Genomic DNA, 21,569 nt, shown 5'->3' with positions numbered 1-21,569 from the left:
AAGTTTCTATACTGGGGTTGTCCTAAGATTTGATCTGACGTCAGTACCGTACGAAACACGTGGAGGCGAGGAATCCCCTCTAGATAGGATTCCTTTTTTTATACTGAATGAGCGGATGGGGCAAAAAGTTGAAACTTTTGGATCAAGTCCAATTTAAGGTCATGATATTTGAAATTTGAATGAATTTGTTTGGCTTACTTTTGGATGAATGTTTCCTGCAAACTAAGTGAAAGTTAATCTTAAATTTTGCCAAAATGTAAGAGACAGAGAACTATAGACGACACCTTTCTGTATTCCAGGTTCGTTTTTTAACTGCGGCCGATAACTTAATGTTTAGCCATATTTTGGCTTCATTGAGAAGTCTATTATTGTTTAGCCGATAACTTAATTCTTTGCATGCACAGCGGAAAATTTAATCCTCAAATGGCCGAATGGCTAACTTATTGCTTATTCTTAATTGAAAAGTACGTTAAGAAATCTGATAATTTTCTCATTAATCAATGTAAGATCATTCGGTTTTCTGTATTTTACTTATTTAAATATAGCTGTACTTTTTGTTGACTTCATAGGCCTTTCGATAAATTTCGATAATGAAGATGTATGCGTCATGGTACATTCTCGAACTTTTCATTCCCTTGACGTCAATGAGGTTCTTCCTCCACCTCATTGTCATATTTATAACAAAAAAATGTGTTTTATTAACCTTTGTAAGCATAACCGAGTAAGTTGACACTCAAATAAGAAATGAAAGGAATGCGTTTGTTGAAATCATCTCAAATGTCCAAATTGGCTAATATTCGTTGATGATTTATCTAATATTCGTTGGAGTCGAAATAGGCTAATAAGAAAGTTGGTTGGTAATTTTGACCATTCTACATCTGTTATTTTTTTATATCTAATCTGAAATTGTAAAATGAGCGTCGTTATATCTCCCTGTTTATGACTTCATCTCGTGGTAGTCCATCACTAACTCCATATTTGGTAATATCAACAAATTATTTTGTAGTTCGAGTTATTATGGGTTGCATAAATTATAACTATATGATTTCATGCATTAGTAACAAGAAATGGAACATAATGATGTGTTTATAAGCCTGAAGTTACGTGTCATTTCATTGGACACTGAGAGGGAGGATGATGGGGGCTTTTAGAAGTTTTTGTATTACCTCTAGGATTATAAGAGCAAAATGGGTTCTGTAAAAGCAGGAGCAATAGGGACAACTAAGGGTAAATAGATCTAATGTGCTAATCTTTCTATTATTTGCAAAGGGCTAGACCTCTAGATGTTCACATTTAATTTCCATCATGTGCTTTTTTGGCTATGGTATTAACCAAGTACCACCAAGGATGGGGTTACCTTTTGGGTTTTGGGTACCTTACTATTTGGGAATCAACAACCTTCCCATCAATCAGTCGTACGTTATGATGCGATGATCTCCCTTTATGTGATTAAGCTACATGATGGCGATTATTCTCCATTTTTATCTGGATCAGTCATAACATAATATTTGTCAGAGTAGTGTCATGAATTTTCCATGTTTCATAACACTAAATTAATCATATGTACCCGATATCATGCTTTAAATTGTTGGATTTGTTTTTAGAATGATATTATAATTCTTTTTTGTATTTTTTTGGTATTTTGGTGCAATTTCCAGTATCATGTTAGTTGGAAGTTTTTTTAATGTCAGAGTATTTTTAAGAATATTCTGCCATTTTATTCGCAGAGATACTTATTTTCAATTCAGATTATCTATGGAAATTTGACGCGTAAGAGTGAATGTTTTTAAAATTATATGATGGGTTTCCTTCAACACTGCCATGTGTCGCAATCCAGTTTATTGGATAGTGACCAATATTTCAACATGTTTATTCAATTTATTGAAGTGATTAGCTATGAAATTAATTTTAAGTCAATCATTGCCAATATGTGCTATTATAATGGTCTAATCATCAGATGACACATTATGTTTTTAATGCACAAGGATACATGAGCTCATAAAAAGATGCCATTAAAATTGTACCAAATGCCACAAGAGGCCAAGAAATGTGTCGGCACGAGAAATTTGGAAAGTAAATCACAATGAATTTGCCATGAAATAAACAACTGGGCAGGATACAAATTACTCAGTAAAGATTGAAAACATGATTTTTGGTGATGGGTGCAAATCAACATGTGATTTAAAAATGCAGAAAAATGAAGCAGAATCTTCAGAAAATCTAAGGATTATGTGACACATTGATGACCAGCAGGAAGGTCAGTGAGGAGAGAGTAACATCTGAGATATTCCAACTTCAAATCAGTAATACCTGCCAATCTAGGAGTTTCAGATATAAATTTTGAGGGAAACGTTTTTTCTCTCTCATCTATCCATCCTACGGTCTAATATAAATAAACAAATTTATCCATTTACAAATCATCTTAGAAAATACTGTGCATTTTTAGCACTAGTAAAAGAAATTAAAATTTGACCCCTCAACTTTTATTGGTGTTATTTTTTATCAAAGTTATAAGATAAAATACAAGAGGTACAACTCTACATCTGGATATAAATAGCAATAACGAGTCTCCTTCCACTCACATCCTCATATTAATTTACACATTGATCCATATAAATCCATCTATCCACATATTAATTTATTCTTCACCACAGTTTGTCGTATCCTCATTCCATTTTGTCAAATCTTTACGTTCACTGATTATCACACATATATGTCATTATTATCATTGTCATCTCATCACATTTCTTATATTTTAAAATATTGATTCTCCAACATTATTTAACACTTAAAATTATTTCAAAACCCTAATATTTGTTTCATGCGGAGATGACCTTGGCTAATTACTATCTAGTCATATTCTTTTATGAGTAAATGACTTATACATTTGATTCATTACCTCAAATATTAATGATAAATTATGACCAAATTTGAGTTCATCAATCAACTTGACTGCTTCATCATCCATCAATGTGATTCATGATAGTTCACTATAAAAGTTATATTAAATGTAGCCATCACTATGAACTAGTCCCTACTTAAGATTCTAAACATTCATTATTTGGCACCCTGTCCTGTAGGTGTTTATAAAAATCTTTGATCTTATCCACAAATTGATAGAGACATATGTGACTGACAAACCAATCATTTTCAATGTTATTAAAAGTAATATATTCATTATGGTGCACTTGTGATGCTTTTAGTGATGTCCATGAATATATGATTCGACTGACTGAACCCCGGAGGAGATCTTAATATGAAGATCACTAGTGTTAAAGCATCTTTTATGAATATTTAAATTAAAAAAATACTTGAGAAGGACATTAATGTATCCTAATTGAAATGCATTATCTAGTCTCACTCATAGGGTGAGTACAACTGATCCCATAGCCATTGGTGTGGAGACATTAAGGATATATAGTGGGTGTTATTGATCACATAGAACTCACTTAATTAATCTCTATGTATCCATGAATGGTATCGTATAAATTGTAAATCAGGTTGATTCATGCCATATTTGTGCAAGTGGTCCTCAAACCTGAGATACCAAAGATGTTTTAAGGATGTACGGTTGTACATAAAGATGATTGAGTTCCTATTCATGGAATTTCAAGTTGTCTTAGCTCGGGTACAAAAAGCAGAACATGGAGATAATTGAGTTCTCAAGATGGGTTCATCTACCCCTGGTATAATAGGAGAAGCTAAAGAAAAAGGTTTTGATGATGTCTTGGCCAATGTAGTAGAATACTAAAGAAGAATTCTTTGATGATTTTAGAATGCATCAATACTAACTAGGATGACCACTTGGGGTTTGATAGTTGACCATATCCTAAGTCATCGTAGGAAAATCAAGCATATGAGGGAATATACATTTGCAAAACCCAATGGCAAAAGTGTCGGGTTTTGTGCTTTGGATCAACCATGAAAACATGGTTTGTATGATCCAAAAGTGTATGAATCGATTCAAAATTGATCTTCAAAATCAATACATCAAATTGACCTTTTGGGAAAAAAATTCCACCCTAGACCTTTCTCGTTGAGATCTTTCTGAAGCCATTCATGTGCCTGGCCTCTAGAAGTATCCATGTGACTACTTAGGGCTTGGATCTCTACTTCTTCTTCTTCAACTCTCTTTGAAAATCTTGAAGATCTTCTCACCATGAAGACACTCTCCTTAGTTGGGTGGAGAAAGGGGGGACTCTCAAATCTGGCTTGCCTATGTGCTTGAAATGAGCTCCCCTTCCATATTTATATTTTATTTCTAAAAAAATCCATAAAGTAAAACATATTTACCAATGCCCTTATGATCTTATGTGTGTGACCCTCTAAGCTTTTGTATCATTTTAGTTAATAGCTTCAGTGGCCCAATAACAAGTATTGGCTAACCTTACAGATTAACTATATCAACATATAAATTAATTAACTAAGGATCGATTTAATCGAATCGATAGGTCAAGTTTCCAGCCCATGGGTTACCAAGCTACACCTCGTGCTCTAGAAGATACCAATTACTATTTGAACTCTCTCAAGGAACTGTTACCATCATCCGTTACCGTACATTTATAATTCATAATCTACGCGAGACTCTTAAACAACTTAGGGTATGGTTTATCATCAAACCCTAATATGTCATTCGATTAGTGCTAATGCATAATGGGAATCATTAGAGAACTCCTCCAATATCCTCACTACCATAGCCATGGATTTTATACATCGTCTTTTTTGAGTCAATTTTCTCTTATGCGGAGGGCGGATGATCCCGTCTTGACCACTCAATCATCTCCTTGAGCTTCTTATTAAATCCGAGCTCTATGATAATCTCAAATTATGAGTTTTTTACTGGTTTCTTTACTAATTAGTCGTGTGAGTATTTGAGATAGTCAACAATAAAATTAACCTCACAGCCTTAGGGCGAGTAAGGTGTCGAACCACAAGGAGCAGGTAATCCGATGGTATTCCTCTTTCAGTTTGATTTATGTTATCAAATTCCTATAATTTATCCTAACAATCAATTCAAAGATCTTCAGTAATATGATCCTACAGCAAAGTGTCTTTAGAATCTCAACTTAGTTCAGTAAGCAACTTATATAAGAACAATCAAGAAGAAGGGAGTAGGATAATCTTGAGTAAAACTCTGTAGAATATTCTTCAGTAAGAGTTATGCTGATATTCCAAAGTAGAGATTCTCCAGTAGATATTCTTCAGATAATTTCTGGAAAGTTCTTCAGTAATTAACTTATAGAAATCTCTTAGTAAAATCAGTTTAGAAGGATCTTCAGTAGATAAAATTTATTTTAAACTGATCTTCACTAGCTTCAATTAGGGATTTTCTTCAGAAGATTAGATTTAGAAAATCTAATCTTCAGAATAATCGTTTTAACTTTTAGAATCCTGCTCAGTTACAGGCTCTCGCCTGTGACCTTGAGCGAGAGCAGGCCAAGCGCGCAGCCTCTTTGGCTGCGCATGGCTCTCTGTGCGTGGCCTCTTGGATGAGCGCGACGCTCTGTGTGCGGGAGCTGCGCACGGCTTCTTGGCTGTGCGCGGCTCTCTCTGTGCACGGGGCCGTGCGCGGCCTTGGCTGCGCTTGGCTCTAGCTGGGCGCAGCCTTGGCTGCGCGTGGCTCTCTGCGCACATGGGGGCTGTCTGCGACCTCTTGGCTGCGCGCGACGCTCTGTGTACGGGAGCTGCACGCGGCCTCTTGGCTGCCCACGGCTCTCTCTCTTTGCACGGGGTCGTGCGCGGCCTTGGCTGTGCTTGCACAGGAACTGCTGTTGAGCTTGAAATCCTTGGCGAAGGTGAAATGGATTGAGAAATGGATGAAAGTCGGATGGATGGATGGATTGAGAAATGGACGAGATGAGAACACTTTTGAACAAACACACTTGAAATTAACCTAGAACAATGAACAATTTCAGTTGGAAATGTTGGAAAGACACTGCTTTGTGCTTTCCAGCCCAACCTAGATTGTCTTAGAGGGAGAATTACATAATCACCAAAACTTAAGCAATCACGCCAACCTTGTGTCACGATCCTTGAGGCAAGGTGGTGGTCGTCTTGCTCAGGCTACTCCTCAGCTTGCTTCTTCTCCCCAATTCCAATGCTCATCAGCTCTTGGAAGGTCTAACCTGTTTTGGCAGAAATTCCAGACAACCTCAAATGACTCTTTGAAAGAGTATTCATAGGATTCCTCTCTTCGGCACACTTCTTGGGCTTCTTGGGCTTCTTGGGCTTTTAGGGCTGGCCCCAGTAAGTGACTTTCAGTCCTTTGAGAAATTAGCCTTCATCTTGTAGATCTTGTGAGTCTGTCTTGCTTAATCAGGTGCCTTCTTTGTTGGATTTCATCTACATCTGTACTCATTTAAATGAAAGATAAGATCTGAATCAAGTGGGGTTAGTAAAAAATCATGCTTTGAATGGTAAATATGGAAATAATGCATGCAAATAATGATTTGATTAATGAAAATTACCTGATTATTTTATGACATAATTTTGGCCATCACTCTGCCTTTTTGAATCCCATGATTAAAAGCTTGTAAGTTGTAGTCAAAATGTAGTCATCCATCCATGGGATGTCCTTGGTGTCTCAAGTTAATGGATCACTTATACAACTGTGTATGAATTAACCTGATAAACGTTTAGGTACAATGCCGTTTAGAGATTCATACAAATCAATTCAGTGAAATATTTCTCCAAAGAGCACCGACTATTTGTCCTTAGTGTTGCCGCACGAATAGCCACAAGATCAGCTATATTTGTCGTGTAAGTAGGATCAATTAGTGCTATTCTATCCTGATAATTTGATGTTCCTCTCAACTATCCATCGACAAGGAATATTTAGAATACATGTTTAAAGATTAGTGATCTATGTATTATAATCTCATCATAATTCACTATGTCATTGCACATATTCATGGACTTCATTATAAACATCACACCACAATAATATTGAAAGTAATATTTTATTCAATGAAATTAAATAAACATAGTGGTGTGATTGGCTTGACGGCCACATAATATCCATCAAAAAGGTTCTATGAGAGACACATTATACTCTTGTGTTTCTTTTAGAGTTCGAGGTATATCTTACAATTTTATTAACTCAAAAATGAAACTATTAATTGTTTTAAATAGATATGTGATTAATTGATTTTATGGAGTTATAAATAATTAATTTATAAGGTCAATGAAGGTTATTGGTCACTAGGGTCATTAACTATATTGATACATGGGCCTAAAGGGTCACATACAAGTGATATCCTTAAAATTTAGGGCCTAGAGGACCTAGACATTAGAAGTTTTATTCAATATTCTCACTTATTATAAATAGGGGAATGCCTTGAAATAAAATTTCACCCAAGACAGAATGTTTCAGGTATCCCACCCCTTTCTTCCTTCTCTCCTCGTGCCCTCTTTACTCTCTATATGATTTGGATGGTGTAATCATGATATAGGAGCGACAACGGGGCTCGTCAAGATGAATGAGAGATTCAACATTCCAAAGATTGTATGGACACATCTAGAGGCTAGAAACATGAACAACTTATGCCCTCTTGCTCAAGGAATCAATCAAACTTGGATCTGATCCACACACATGTGATTTGATCATAGGTTTTTGAATGTGGTTAGGATTCTGTTCACACTCTTTTGTTGCATGAAACATTTATGGTTAATTTCAGTAAATGACATATAACCCAACTCACATCAGTAAAGGCCTTGCTTGATCATGTGTGAAATTTCAAAAGACTTGGAATAAATATTTCATCTTAACTACTCATGTTGATTTTAAATAATTAAACTCTTGAGCCAAGTTCCTAATTCACTCAAAGGTCATATTCTTGAGAATGGACAATTATCATATGCAAATATCCAAGGGATGTTTTATTATATCCATTCAACTCACTCGCCAAAGAAATTGATTTTAAATGGCCCTTGGGCGGTGAACCATGAAATATAGATGAAATTATATTTTATTGTTCTCTCCCTGGTCCAAAGGCACATTAAGCAGGTCACTAATATATACAAAAAAATAATTAATTCAAGATTAATATCATATTTTTCGTATTTATAACAAAAATTTGAATTCCCTTAGAGAAATCATGTTTTGGTTAATAATGAAGAGAGGCTGTTCACAAAACATTTGATCATTTTATAAACCATTTTGATGAAAGTTTTCAGGGAATTATGGATATCTATGACAAGAGGGGATCTAAACCATTTTAATTGAAAAAATCTGGGTGAGTAAATATTTTTATTCATATATCTCATCTTAGTGTTACCCAAAAATAAAGCTATTATCTTTTTGGCTCCCTCTATCTTACCGTTAGTTTTTCATCCTCCATGATGGTTGTTAGTAATGAAGGAGAACTAAGAATTAAGGCTATTCACCACATTGCTTTTTTAGTATCATGACACTATGCTTAGGCCTCATTTTCTTCAGTTTTAACAAACATGATGCACAGGTATAACCCTGAATCATTCTTTGCCCGCATTTTTAGATATCTTTCCATTCGTAAAATTACACAAGAGGACAATATAGGGCATTTTAATTAGTTTTTGATTTTTGTGATAGTGGTTCGTTCTATATTCTGCACATAACTATTTCTATCCATATAGTATGTGTATTTTAATAGTTATGGTATTTAACTAAAATTTTTTAGTACCAAAAAATTCTAATCATTAAAAAAAATTATCAATTAAGTTTCAAGGTTTTATATTTTTGGGTTACATGCAGTGATAACTAAATTAAGAATACAAAGATAAATTACGGGGATAGTTGGGTAAAGGAGTGAAGCCTGGTGTAAAAATACGTGTCAATCATGTGATCCCCATTTGCGTAGGAGGACAATAATCATGAATTTAAAATTTGAAGGGTCATCTATTTATTTACCTTATGTACCGTTTATGAAGGGTATTGAAATTAAACTCAAAAGTTTGAATCTATTTATTTACCTTGTTGTAAAATATTATTCATGAACTTATTTTCCTACATTCTTCATAAAAATCAACTTAATACTTCACACTTATATATTTATTTCCCCCACTGTTATTTATGTATCATTTATGAAGTACGCTTACATAGTATACAACATCACATATCGTAACTGTTTACACCCTACAAAATATACATTTTGGAAGACAACTAATTTTTGGTCATTTGATGAAATTTTTTATGACCATAAGTTAGTTCTTTATATGTGGGTAAAGTTGAAGGAAGAGTTTAGATAATCATACTTCTATTCACATTTATATGCAATATTCAATAAATTCAAGAATGATTAAAAATTTGTATTTAGTACTGAAAATGAAGACATCTCTGTATTTTTATGTTGATATAATAAAATAATCCAATATTTATGATTTTATCGATATGTCTTATGATAAATATCTGGATTTAGGGTTTTTAATTCCATTGATTGTCATAATGTGAGGCATCATCCATTATCCGAATTCTATGTCATCATTCAAAGGTTCTAGTCTTTTCTCTTGTGATATAGGTCATCCTTCATAAAATCCTGTAATGGTTGTCCTGTCATTCGGTTCCAATTTTTATTCAATGTTCACATTTCTGTCTGGATGCTATATAAATATTTTTCAGAAAATACTGTGAATTATCATCCATCCCCAAATCTCAATGCAGAACAAGTTTCACTTACCCATTATACTCTTCATTTCATTGGGCGGCAATTAGGTGTATAGGTAATTGTCTTTTTACTTTGAACATGGTGACAAATTGATCAATCCTAATTTGGGTAAAAATATGTCATTGTTATTTAGTTATCTTTTTTTCAGTTTGGTTGGGTGCAGCAGACCAAGTTGACTTGCAATCTGCGTACATGATATTGTTGAATTAGGCATTCCATTGATGTCAACGAGTCAAATTGGTCAGAAAATGGGTAAGCCAATAGCTGTGGACATTACAAGCTGGCTGAGAGGTAGCTGCCAGTGGTGAGCCATGGTGATACTAAATAGTTTAGAATTTCCATTGCATGAGCTACATATCTAATTTGTTAATGTGGTTTGAAGCATTAAAATATTGATGTCTAGACTATACTTTACAATGATTTATCAAACAATGAGTAATTCTAAGACATCAAATGGGACATATAGGATATCAAATTATTCTCATTATCACTTCCCCAAAGACCGAATGGTTCTTTTTATCCTGTACTCAAAAGTAAATGATAGTTTCCAAATTTTAGTTTTTAATTTTATTGTAACCCGTTGACTTTTTCATGATGAAACATAGCTTATTTGAAGATCTAGTTCAACCCAACATAGAGTTGTGCAAGGGTTTCCCGGAGACAACACGGTGCCCTTGGATTGTCTTACACTTTAGCCTTCAACGTATGATTTAATATTTGCCAGCATAATAGAAAAAGAGGACTTGAAAATTGAAGATGTCAATGGAAACATGAAGTCATTGCCTTATTCAATGTGATAGCAAATGGAATTGAATAATGTGCTTTTAATGATCATGAGTTAAAAAATTCTTTAATTTGGAGGGAAACATAGTTTTGTAACCGTAGACCTCCATCTGCAGCCTTTGTGTAACAATAATAAGTTTTAAGAATACATGATATCTCTCACTCACAACCATGGCTTCTCCATTCTGGTCCTTGTTGATGCCTTCTTGAAGTTGTGCTTCATTAATCCAATATCCTAAACTGATGTAATTTTGTAATTTAAACTTCTATTTGACATCTCTGATAATGTTGATAGTAATATAATTGCAGAAATTGATAGGACCATTTGATCACTTAATGCCTTTTTTATAGGAGTGATTACTATGTCAACTGCATCATTTAACACAAATGTGTGTCATATATCTCTCCATCAAACTAGTCATATTTGTAGGTTCCATCATGCAAAAGGGATTGAATCATTGCATTAGAGGAAGAGGACTTGACATCCCTCATATCTATAACTTGTAAATATTGGAAAATTCATTTTTTATAATCCTAATATGTGTCATTTTGATACCTTCATAATATTACAAATTTTAACCTTTAATCGATGACCTTTATCATCTAATATTTAACCTTTAAGAAGTAAGAATGACATCAAAATTTTTGCATTTAATATTTATTTAAATAATCAATTCATAATATTTTAAATAACTATTTATATAATAAATAATTAAACAACCGATTACACCAATTGAAATCCCATTTTGGGAATCCCTGATGTAGGATGACTAGAGGAGACGGGACGGGATGACTACGTGTGTAGGATATTGGCTGACTAAGGAATGGGTAGGATAAAACCAGACCACAAATCACATGATTGATTCCGAAGAATTAAATCTGATGAAATAGTGATGGTGCAGCCCCTTTCCTCGTTGAGGGTGGGAGTACTGTCTTCAACCACCGCGGTGATACCAAGCACCAAAATCAATAAGTTTGAACGATCATCCGCTTAAAGATTCAAAAACCTATTCAACTAGTCGCTTGAAAATTCAAAATCCAAAGCAAACCGACATCGGTGGATGAACTCTCTAGGAACACTGGATGACGAACACGGGACACCAAAGAGTGTAGAAGTACCTCAACACTAGATTAGTGTGTGACGATGTTGCGAGAGATTCTTGACGCGTTGTTGGTGCTGGCGATTGATGTGCATTTCTACATGGTGTCGCGGATTCAATTGCGCGGTCAGTTGGCGGTGGGTCAAGAGGGAAGTCGCCCCCTTGTGGGGTTCGAGGCAACATCCCAAAACCTAAACGGTACGCGTGGCGTCAAGTGGCTGTGAGGGCGGCCGGGGGTGCGGCGAGCACAGGCAGCGGGGCGCGGCAGGCACAAGCGGTCGGGTACGCGATGGGCGCGGGCAGCCGAGTGCGCTGTGGGCATGGGCAGTTTGGGGCGCGGGCGGCGGTCGACGAATGGGCGGTGGCCTGCGCGGGGGCGATGGCTAGCGCGCTGGCAGTTGGCTGGCGTGGGCGGTGGCCTGCGCATGGGTGGGTCTGCGTGGGCGGCTGCCCACATGGGCAGTGGTTGGCGCACGGCCGGGCCTACGTGGGTGGTGGTCCACGCGGGCGGCTTGCCTGCATGGACTAGCATCCTGCGCAGGCGGCTTGTCTGCACGAGCGGCTGGCCTGCGTGGGCGGCGATCCATGTAGGCAGCTTGCCTGCGCGAGGTGGTCTGCGCGAAGAGGGGCGACGGTGGCGACGACGAGCGTTGGTAGCGGCGACCCGAGAGGGGGGCATAGTTAGGGCAAATCTTCCAAGAAGAATAAAACTTCAATTCTTGAAAATGGATTTACCAAGTGTACCGTGCAACATTGGCCTACATATAGGCCTTGGAGGAAAGAGAAAATATGAGAAATAAGATAAAATAGACGACATGCTATTGTGTCACGTCAAAGGGCAGTTCTAAATCTGGCGTTGACACCGTGTCATGATGCTTGACGTGTCGTGCGTAGATGGAGACGCGACTGATGCCGGTGCGTTGACTTGGTCGTTGTCATGGTGGTTCTGCAGTTGATGTTGGTGACGAGTCATGATGCATGACGTCTCAGATGATGGTGGCGGCACGTCCGAAGGTGGTGCATTGACGTCGTCGCCACCAATCCCCTTTAAGTAAATTCAATTTATAACCTTTTTGAACTCCCCTAGAATGTCATAGAGTTTTTATTTTCTCAATCCTTTTTATCACCTTATGATGAACACCAGTCAAGTTAGGGAAAAAATAACTTTTATAATTATTATTTATATAATAGTCTTTAGATATTTTAAATTGTAATTATTTAAATTAATAAACAATATAACCTATTATTATTTAACCACAAGACTTTCACATCTCACGACAAACAAGGGTGAAAATTTGTTTGCTAGATGTCGGTCAGGACTGGACTGATGTATGCAAATTTTCATTTTATATTTTTTAATCACATTTTAAAACTTTTATGGGTTAGAATTTCTATCATTTTCTATTCTCGATGTCATACGTAATAGGATCTCTAGGGGTGCATTTTTTCCAATGGTGCAGTTTTGGACAAGATGGTTCTAAATGGGACTGTTTCCATGCGCGAAGGTTATGGACAAGATGGTTTTGGATGACCCAAAAAAAGGGATGCCGAAGGGGATAAGACAAAAACCACCCAGTTCATTCAGAGTTCCTGTCCTTAGAGTTCACCATTTTGGACCGAGTACCAGTCAGACATCCATTTCAGGGTGGAGCAACTGGTCGTTCTGGTTCCAGTCTAAGGGTAAAACTGGAGTAGTGCCAGATTTAGTAAAAACCACCCCCACCCAACTCTTTCTTCTTGGCATCATGCCCGTATCCCCCTCTTTTCCTTCCCTGTTTGCACACCCCCATCTCTTCCCTTTGTTGTGTGCAATTCCCCCTCTTTTCCATTCGTGCTCCCCTCTCCTCACCCCATCTTCCCTTTGCCATTCATGATTCCCCTTTCCCCCATTACCCTTCTCTTATTTCCTTCAGTGTTTGGCACACCCTCTTCTCTCCTTCACTATTTGCCACACCCTCCACACTCTCTTCACTTTTTCTCCTTCACCATTTGCCACACACCTATCCCCTTTCTTTCCCTTCGCTCCTCCACTGTTCTGCACTCCCCCTGTCCACCCTGCTCCCTCTTTTCTCCTTCATTGTTGGCACACCCCCACCCCCACTTTCTTCCCCTTCTCTCCTTCACCGTTCAGCACACCCTCCCTCCACTCTCTCTTCCCATTTTCTCCTTTAACTTTTTGTACATCCCCAACCCCTTTCTTCTTAGCGATGGGAAAAAAGTTTAGTTCGTTTGTGAGCATGCAAATGAGCATGAATGAACACAAACATGAACGGGAGAAGCCCTTCTGAACAAGTTTGCAAGTCGATTATGAATGGTTGGCGTTCCTAAGGAATTTTTTATTTTTTACATATCTCTCTCTTTCTCTCCCTCTCTCTCTCCCCCTATCTTCAGCTCTCTCTTGTACAAAATTGATGCAGCTGGAGAGAAGAGTAGAAGAGGAGGAGAGAAGAATGATAATTCATATAGTATATTTTCCTTAAGTTGTTTACAGTAATAAAAAATATTTATAGTTGTGAAATTAGTACAAATATATAGCTGTTGTAACGTCTAGGTTAGGGGAATAATCCTGGCCATTGAGTGTTTATCGTAAGAGATGGAGTTTTGATGGGAAACATTACAATCCGACAAGGTAAGTGTTCAGTCGGGATTTGCTGAGTAAAGTTGAACCTGATTGGTCTATTTTAATATCTGATAGGGATGGGGAGTTGGATGGCTTGTTTACACCCCCCAGCAAGTGCAGCATTGGGGGCAGAGCAGAGACGTTAAGCTCGGACAATGGCAGAGTGGAGCAGGCTTTAGGAAGAGGCTTGGTTAGTACGTCTGCTAGCTGATCTTCATTGGGCACAAATTTGATGGATAGAATCTTGCTCGAGACTTTATCGCAAACAAAATGATAATCTATCTTGATGTGCTTGGCGTGAGCGTGGAAGACTGGATTTGCTGCCAGGTACATAGCTCCAAGATAATCACACTAGAGGATTGGTGGTGACGATGGAAGAAGATGAAGTTACTTGAGAAGGGATTGAATCAAGAGCACTTAGGCAGCACAATTGACCATAGATTTATACTCAGCTTCTGTACTAGAGCGTGCTACTGTAGGTTGCTTTTTAGAGCTCCATGATACAAAATTGTTTCCAAGGTATACGAGGAAGGCATTGGTAGAATGACGATCAGAAGAGTCACTGGCCCAATTTGCATCGCTGAAGGCGTTAATAATTAAATCAGAGTTTGGGTGAAGAACTATCCCAGAGGAGATGCTTCCCTTGAGGTAGCTAACCAAGTGTTTTAAGAGCCTGCATGTCAGCAGTACTAGGGGTATGCATTTTCTTTCAGGCCCGATTGACGGCACACGCAATATCGGGGTGTGTAAAAGTGAGATACTGAAGCGAACCAAATAATCGGCGATAAAGAGTGACATCAACAAATGGAGAGGATAAAGAAGATGAGGACGATTGATCACAAGGCATCGGCAGAGGTTTGCAAGTGGTCATGTTAGAATGGTCTAAGAGAGAGCAATGTAGGTGGATTGAGATAGCGTGCACCGATGAGCATGAGGGGTGAGTCAGATGCCGACGAAAAGATGAGCAGGGCCTAAGTCTTTAATAGCGATATCAGAGTGTAGCTGATGAACCAATTGGGAAATTATAGATGTGCTAGGGGAAAGAAAAAATATATCATTTACATAAATAATAATGAAAATGGGCACGTGATCAAGCTGAAAGAATAAGGAAGTATCAGTCTTGGAACCAAGAAATCCGAGATGCAAAAGAGAAGAGGTGAGTTTCTGGAACCAAGATTGGGGGGATTGTTTAAGGCTGTCGAGAGATTTTCGAAGCTTACATACATGAGTTGGATGACTCAAGCTGCGGAAACCTTGAGGCTGATCCATGTAGAGGGTTTCATGTAAGTCACCGGAGAGAAAGGCACTAGAGACATCTAATTGGTGAATCTGTTAACGACAGACAATGGCAACAGGGTGCAAACGGCAGATCGTGGTATGCTTGATGACAGGGCTGAACGAGCTTTGTATCAATGAAGTTGAAGCCCTCTTGCTGGTTGTAGCCTTTGGCAACTAAGCGAGCTTTGTACTTCTCAATGGATCCAATATAATTATATTTCACTAGACACCCATTTGCAACCAATGGCGTGAAAATTTGGATTTCGAGGGACAAGAGTCCATGTGCCATTCAGCATCAAGGCACAATACTCAGCGGACATAGCGGCCAGCTTTGAGAGATGTGGGCTCAATGGAATGGGGGAGTTGAGCCAGGAGAGCATGGGAAAGAGGATGTTTGACCGAGGAAAAGTATAAGCGTTGACTGAAGTGAGGGAGGGGGAAGAACACAATTCAAAAGCGAGAGGAGGCAAAGTGTAGAGAGAGTGAAGAGGTTTAATTTTTAGAGGAACTCCAGATTTGGGTGTGTGATTAGGGGTGAGTAAAATATTAGAATAAGAATATGAGAATGGAGAAGAACATGGCAGAACATCAATCGCAGGAGAAGAGGGTTAGTGTGTGGTGAGTGAAGAAGTAGAGGGGCCAGAGAGGGGGAACTCAGGTGATGGAAAAGAAGGGGGTGCTGGAGACGGAGAGGTGAAGGGAAGAGAAGCAAAAGACGGATTGATTTGGGGATGAACCAAGAAGGCTAGGAGCAGGGGAGTGCTGAATAGTGGAAAAAGGAAACACAAATTCATAAAGAATAACATGGCGGGCAATAAAAATCTTACCTGAGATGAGTGAGAGGCATCAATAACCCAGGTAAAGAGAATTGTAGCCCAAAAGGACGCACTTCTCATACAGGGAATCCAGTTTGTGACGAGAATAAGGACATAAATAAGGGTAGCATAGATAGCCAAACATGCGTAAGAAAGAATAGTCAGGTGGAGTAGTAAATAAACATTCAAAAGGAGATTTATTATGAAGAACAGAAGTAGTCAAGCGATTGATAAGAAAGGCAGCTGTGGCGACAACTTCATCCCAAAATTTTTTAGGCATATGAGCAGTATGAAAAAAATAAAGAGCAGTTTCAATTATACGACGATGTTTGCATTCGACAGTCCCGTTATGTTAGGGAGTATGAGAAAAAGACACTTGATTGAACAATGCCGTTCGACTAAATATAAGTGTGGAGAGCTTGATACTCTCCACCCCAATCAGATTGAAAATATTTGATGTGAGTATCAAATTGTTTTTCAACTCAGTGTTGGAAAGCTATGAAGGTAGTGAGTAAACCATTTTTTTTGTTTAAGAGGATAAAGCCAAGTAAATTTACTAAAATCATCAATAAAGATAACATAATAAGAGAAGCCAGAATGAGAGACAAGTGGGTAAGGTCCCCAAAGATCAGAGTGAACAATCTCTAAATGTGTTGTAGACGGATGACTCGTGGGGAGAAAGGTAGCTTATGAGATTCTGAAATATTGCATGAATCACACAAAGTTTTGCGCTGAAGATGAGTAATAGGTAAACCAAAACGATTGATAATGTGCCGCAAAGTGCGAAATTGAGGATGCCCAAGCCGGGCGTGCCAGATTTCTGCTGTCGTCTTCTCACCGAGGAACCAAAATGATTGATAATAGTATAAACCATTCTTAATTGTTCCTCGAAGAAGAACTTGGTGGGTGAATTTGTCCTTCTTAAGGCAACAAGAGTTGTGAAGCTCAACATAAACGTTGTTGTCGTTAGTAAAATTGTGAATAGACAATAAATTTTTGGTAATGTTTGGCACATGAAGAATATCTTTTAAATAGAGAGTTTTACTGAGGTGGAAATTGTGGAGGAGCTAATGGATAGGATTTTCAAACCTGAGCCGTTATCAATGTGCAGTTGATCATTGCCATGATATTCCCACGGATGTGCTAAATTCAGTTGATTACCAGTAATGTGATCGGTGAAACTACTGCCAGGATACCAGGCCACGTTTTCCGTAGATGCAACAACGTAAGCTTGAGGAGATGAATCTCGATGGTGAGATCTCCAAGTCGGATACTTCTGCTGCAATTTGGGTCATTCGCTTGAACGATGCCCAAATTGAGAGCATAGTTGGCATCTGGATTGGAATTGTTGATTTTGATCCCATCTTCGTCCTCGAGTTTGGAAATTGCCGCCTCGACTGTAATCGAAGTTTCGTCGTTGAAATGAGGTCGAGGGCAGCTGATGGAGAACGGGTGGTCGACGAGATGATGATTACATTGGAGGAATGTGGACATTGTTTGCAGCAAGAGAAAAAGAGATAATCTCTTCCTCTTGCATAAACATAAGGAAGACTTTATGGGCCTTGAGATTGGTCATGATCTGGTTGAAGGTTAAATGGCCAAGATTTGCATTGATGCTGCCTGATAACTGAGTATAGGCACGGCCAAGTCCGCACAAGAAGGTGAATGCATTTGAGGTTTTGTTTGTGGGTTGTCCAACAAGCGCCAAACATTCAGTTATAGCCTTGACGTGCTTCATGTATTCATCGATGCTCATGGAACCTTTCTTCATATCGTGATATTGCCATTGAAGCTCCATTAGTAAATTTGATTCCAACCAGCAAATACATTCTCCAGTTTTTTCTTAGCTTCGTGTGTAGATCTTGCTTTGCTGATATAATGACAGATTCAGAGATAGTTTGGTGGAGAAATTCCAATATCTGATTATCAGTCTTCCTCCATTTCTTGTATTCGGATTGGAAATTATATTGCCTTGATCATCAGAAATAGAAATTGGGGGGAGGAAATTCTTCTATGAAGGGCATTAAATCGTACTCATTGAGGAACGACTACATTGCTCTCTTCCATGTTTGATAGCTCTTGCTGTTGAGCTTCTTATACACCATAGATCCTGTAGGAATTACAGCTGGGACTTGTCCCAAATTTGCCATGCAGACCTCGTTGTTGAGACTTGGAGAAGGCGCCGTGGTGGAAGAAGAAGATGCCGCATCAGAGAAAGTGCTCCTGTCTTGGCTATGATACCATGTAGAAAATTGATCCAACAGGATAACAGAGTAGAAAAGGAGGAGAGAAGAACGAGAATTTGTATTGTATATTTTCCTTAAGTTGTTTGCAGTAATCACAACTATTTATGGTTGTGAAATTAGTAAGAATATATAGCCATTGTAAGGGCTAGTTTAGGGGAATAGTCTTGGCCATTGAGTGTTTCCCGTACGAGATGCAATTTGGAGGGGAAACATTATAATCCGACGAGGTATGTGTTCAGTCGGGATTCACTGAGAGCAAAGTTGAACATGATTGGTCTATTTGGATCTGATGGGGGATGCCGAGTTGGATGACTTGTTTACATCTCCCTCTTTCTAGCTCCCTTTCTCTCTCTGTCAATCTCTCTCTCTCTCTCTCTCAATCCACCTCTCTCTTATTCAATCTCTCTCTCTCTCCCTCTCTCTCTCAATCTACCTCTCTCTTAGTCAATCTCTCTTTCTCCCTCTCTCTCTCAATCTACCTCTCTCTTAGTCAATCTCTCAATCTACCTCTCTCTTAGTCAATCTCTTTCTCTCTCAATCTACCTCTCTCTTAGTCAATCTCTCTCTCTCTCAATCTACCTCTCTCTTAGTCAATCTCTCTCTCTCTCAATCTCCCTCTCTCTTAGTCAATCTCTCTCTCTCTCTCTCTCCCTCTCTCTTAGTCAATCTCTCTCTCTCTCTCTCTCTCTCTCTCTCAATCTACCTCTCTCTTAGTCAATCTCAATCTTTCTCTTAGACAATCTCTCTCTCTCTCCTGTGGCCCTTTCCCCTCTTGCCCCTGTGTCCCTCCCAAACCTTCGACGAACCCTCTCTCCCCCCCCCCTCTCTCTCTCTCTCTCTCTCTCTCTCTCTCTCTCTCCCCAACGTTCGATGAACCCCTCCCCCCGACGGGCTCTTCTCGTCCCCTCTCCACTCTCTCTACCTCTCTCTTTCTAATAGTACAGGACTTTCAAAATGTAGCCCGTTCACGAACGAACCAAACACAAACATAGATTTTCACCTCTTTTCTTCTTTTGGTGACACTCTTCGTTTGGTGACAAACCACGAATTTCCAATCCATATTTCTTCCCCTTCTCTCCATCGCCGTCCACCCCTCTTCCCCCTTCCCTCCCCCTCCTTCCCCCTCTCATTTCTTTCTTCTTTTTTTCCTTCCTCCTCTTCTTATTTTATTATTTGTTTCTTTTCTCCATCTACTTGGATTCTTTTTTTCATCTTCCTTTCTTATTCAATTCTTGCTCTTTAATTAATTTTTTTATCTTCCTTCATAGTTCTTATTTTTTCTTTCTTATCCTCTTCTTTTTTGTTATTAATCTTTTCATCTTCCTCTCTTCTTCTTCTCCTCTTCTTTTTATCTTCCTCTCTTCTTCTTCTCCTCTTCTTCCTTTTTGTTATTAATCTTTTCATCTCCCTTTCTTCTTAATTTCTTGTTCGTCTCTCCTAGTTTTTATTCTTCATTTTCGTTTTGTTTTCTTCTTCTTCTTCTCTTCTTCTTCTTTTTTTATTCTTCTCATCTTATATCCTTATCATTTTCTTCTTCTCCTATTCTTCCTCTCTTCTATTCTTTCTTTCTTCTTCTTACCTTTTGTTTTCCTTCTTCTACCTCATTTTCTCTCCTTTTTCGATGGCTTTTCTTTTCTCCTCCTAATTTGACTTTGACATTGACCAGTCAAAAATACTGGCGGGACCTGATCGGAATCAGAGAGAAGGTTATAAAAGTTATAAGACCTTGCTAAAACCCTGACCGGACCGAGACCGTCAAACCTACTTGTCCTGGTAGACCTATTTAAAATTTAATTCTCAACTCAAACTGCCCATCAGCCAGGGAGGTTAGAGTTATAAAATCTTTACCCCATCGAGGGAAAATTTCACGTCTGATGGGAAAATCTGACAGCTGCTCCATAGCACTTAACAAGTCATGGCACGCACTGCTCTCCCCCATGCTAATTCGAAAGGTAGACTGCGAAATTGATGTATTTTAAGTAAAGGGCCGCAGGATTAGGATGAAGAGATCGGATCGCTCATTGATTGTGATCGATGCGGATGGGCCCTGATAGATTACCCCAGTACGATCTGAAAAAATGACCATCAATGGACGATAAGATTATCAATGTTAAAATGACTGACTAATCACCATGAATGACTGGCTGCATCCCCTTTTTTCCGTGGACAAGGAAAGTGCAGGTGAAACTCTCCCCTCTTTTCAAACTCCGCCACCCGTGCTGTCCTTTCTGCTCTCATAACGGGGGCAATGTGAAGCAGTCCATGCAGCCGGCAAAGGTGGAGATGTTTAAGTTGCTGGTGCCGAGGTTGCTCATTCACTGTTGTCGCTCCTCAAAACCCACCGACAAGCGTTGCCAACCACAGTTCGACTTCGAAGAGGAGGTCAGACAGCAACGAACCCGTGCCGCGCGGCAACCCGACTAGCAATCTGTCGCGCTAGTAGATGATGACATGATCGCAAAGGTGGCGCTTCCGAGTTGAAACGACCCTGACAATGATGAGATTATAACCACGAAACTTTCAAAAAAAATCTCGCTTGCTTCACGGTTTCTCACAAGTCCACTGTTTTGAGCTTGTACTGTAACCAGAAACGTTAATATCAATCCGAGTAGCATACGGTGTATGGTAGCCGTAAAGATACCTCGCTTGCAGACCCGTCTCGCTTTAAAAGCTAAGAAGGAAGAGGAGAAAAGGTGACGTTTTTGGAGCTCAGATCTTAAATTCCTGCCCGGCACATGTGACTCTGTTGCAGATCGAAGGACGCCATGATCTTCAAAAGTCTGCCGGCCTAAGAACTTAGCACCGATAGAAAAATTTTCCACGGTGATATCACACGAATCCTCATACTGATATTTTTTTCATCGTGAGTTGACATAAGCTTAGAGTCATGTACTTCACGTTGGACCAATGTTCACTAAATCCAAGCAACCTTTCTCGATACTTGGGGACGCCAGGCACCAATTTATCACTTCATCGGAACGGCTTCCTCTTTCCGTGATTGTCTCTTTGCCGTTTCAAGGGCTCCTTTCTCTAGAAAAAGGAGGCTTTTACCTTCTACGGTCCCCGCCCATATCGTAGCCTTCCAA

The sequence above is a fragment of the Wolffia australiana genome, chromosome 7 (assembly GCF_029677425.1).
Source record: "Wolffia australiana isolate 7733 chromosome 7, ASM2967742v1".
NCBI lineage: Eukaryota > Viridiplantae > Streptophyta > Magnoliopsida > Alismatales > Araceae > Wolffia > Wolffia australiana.
Note: the sequence above shows the minus strand (reverse complement) of the source record.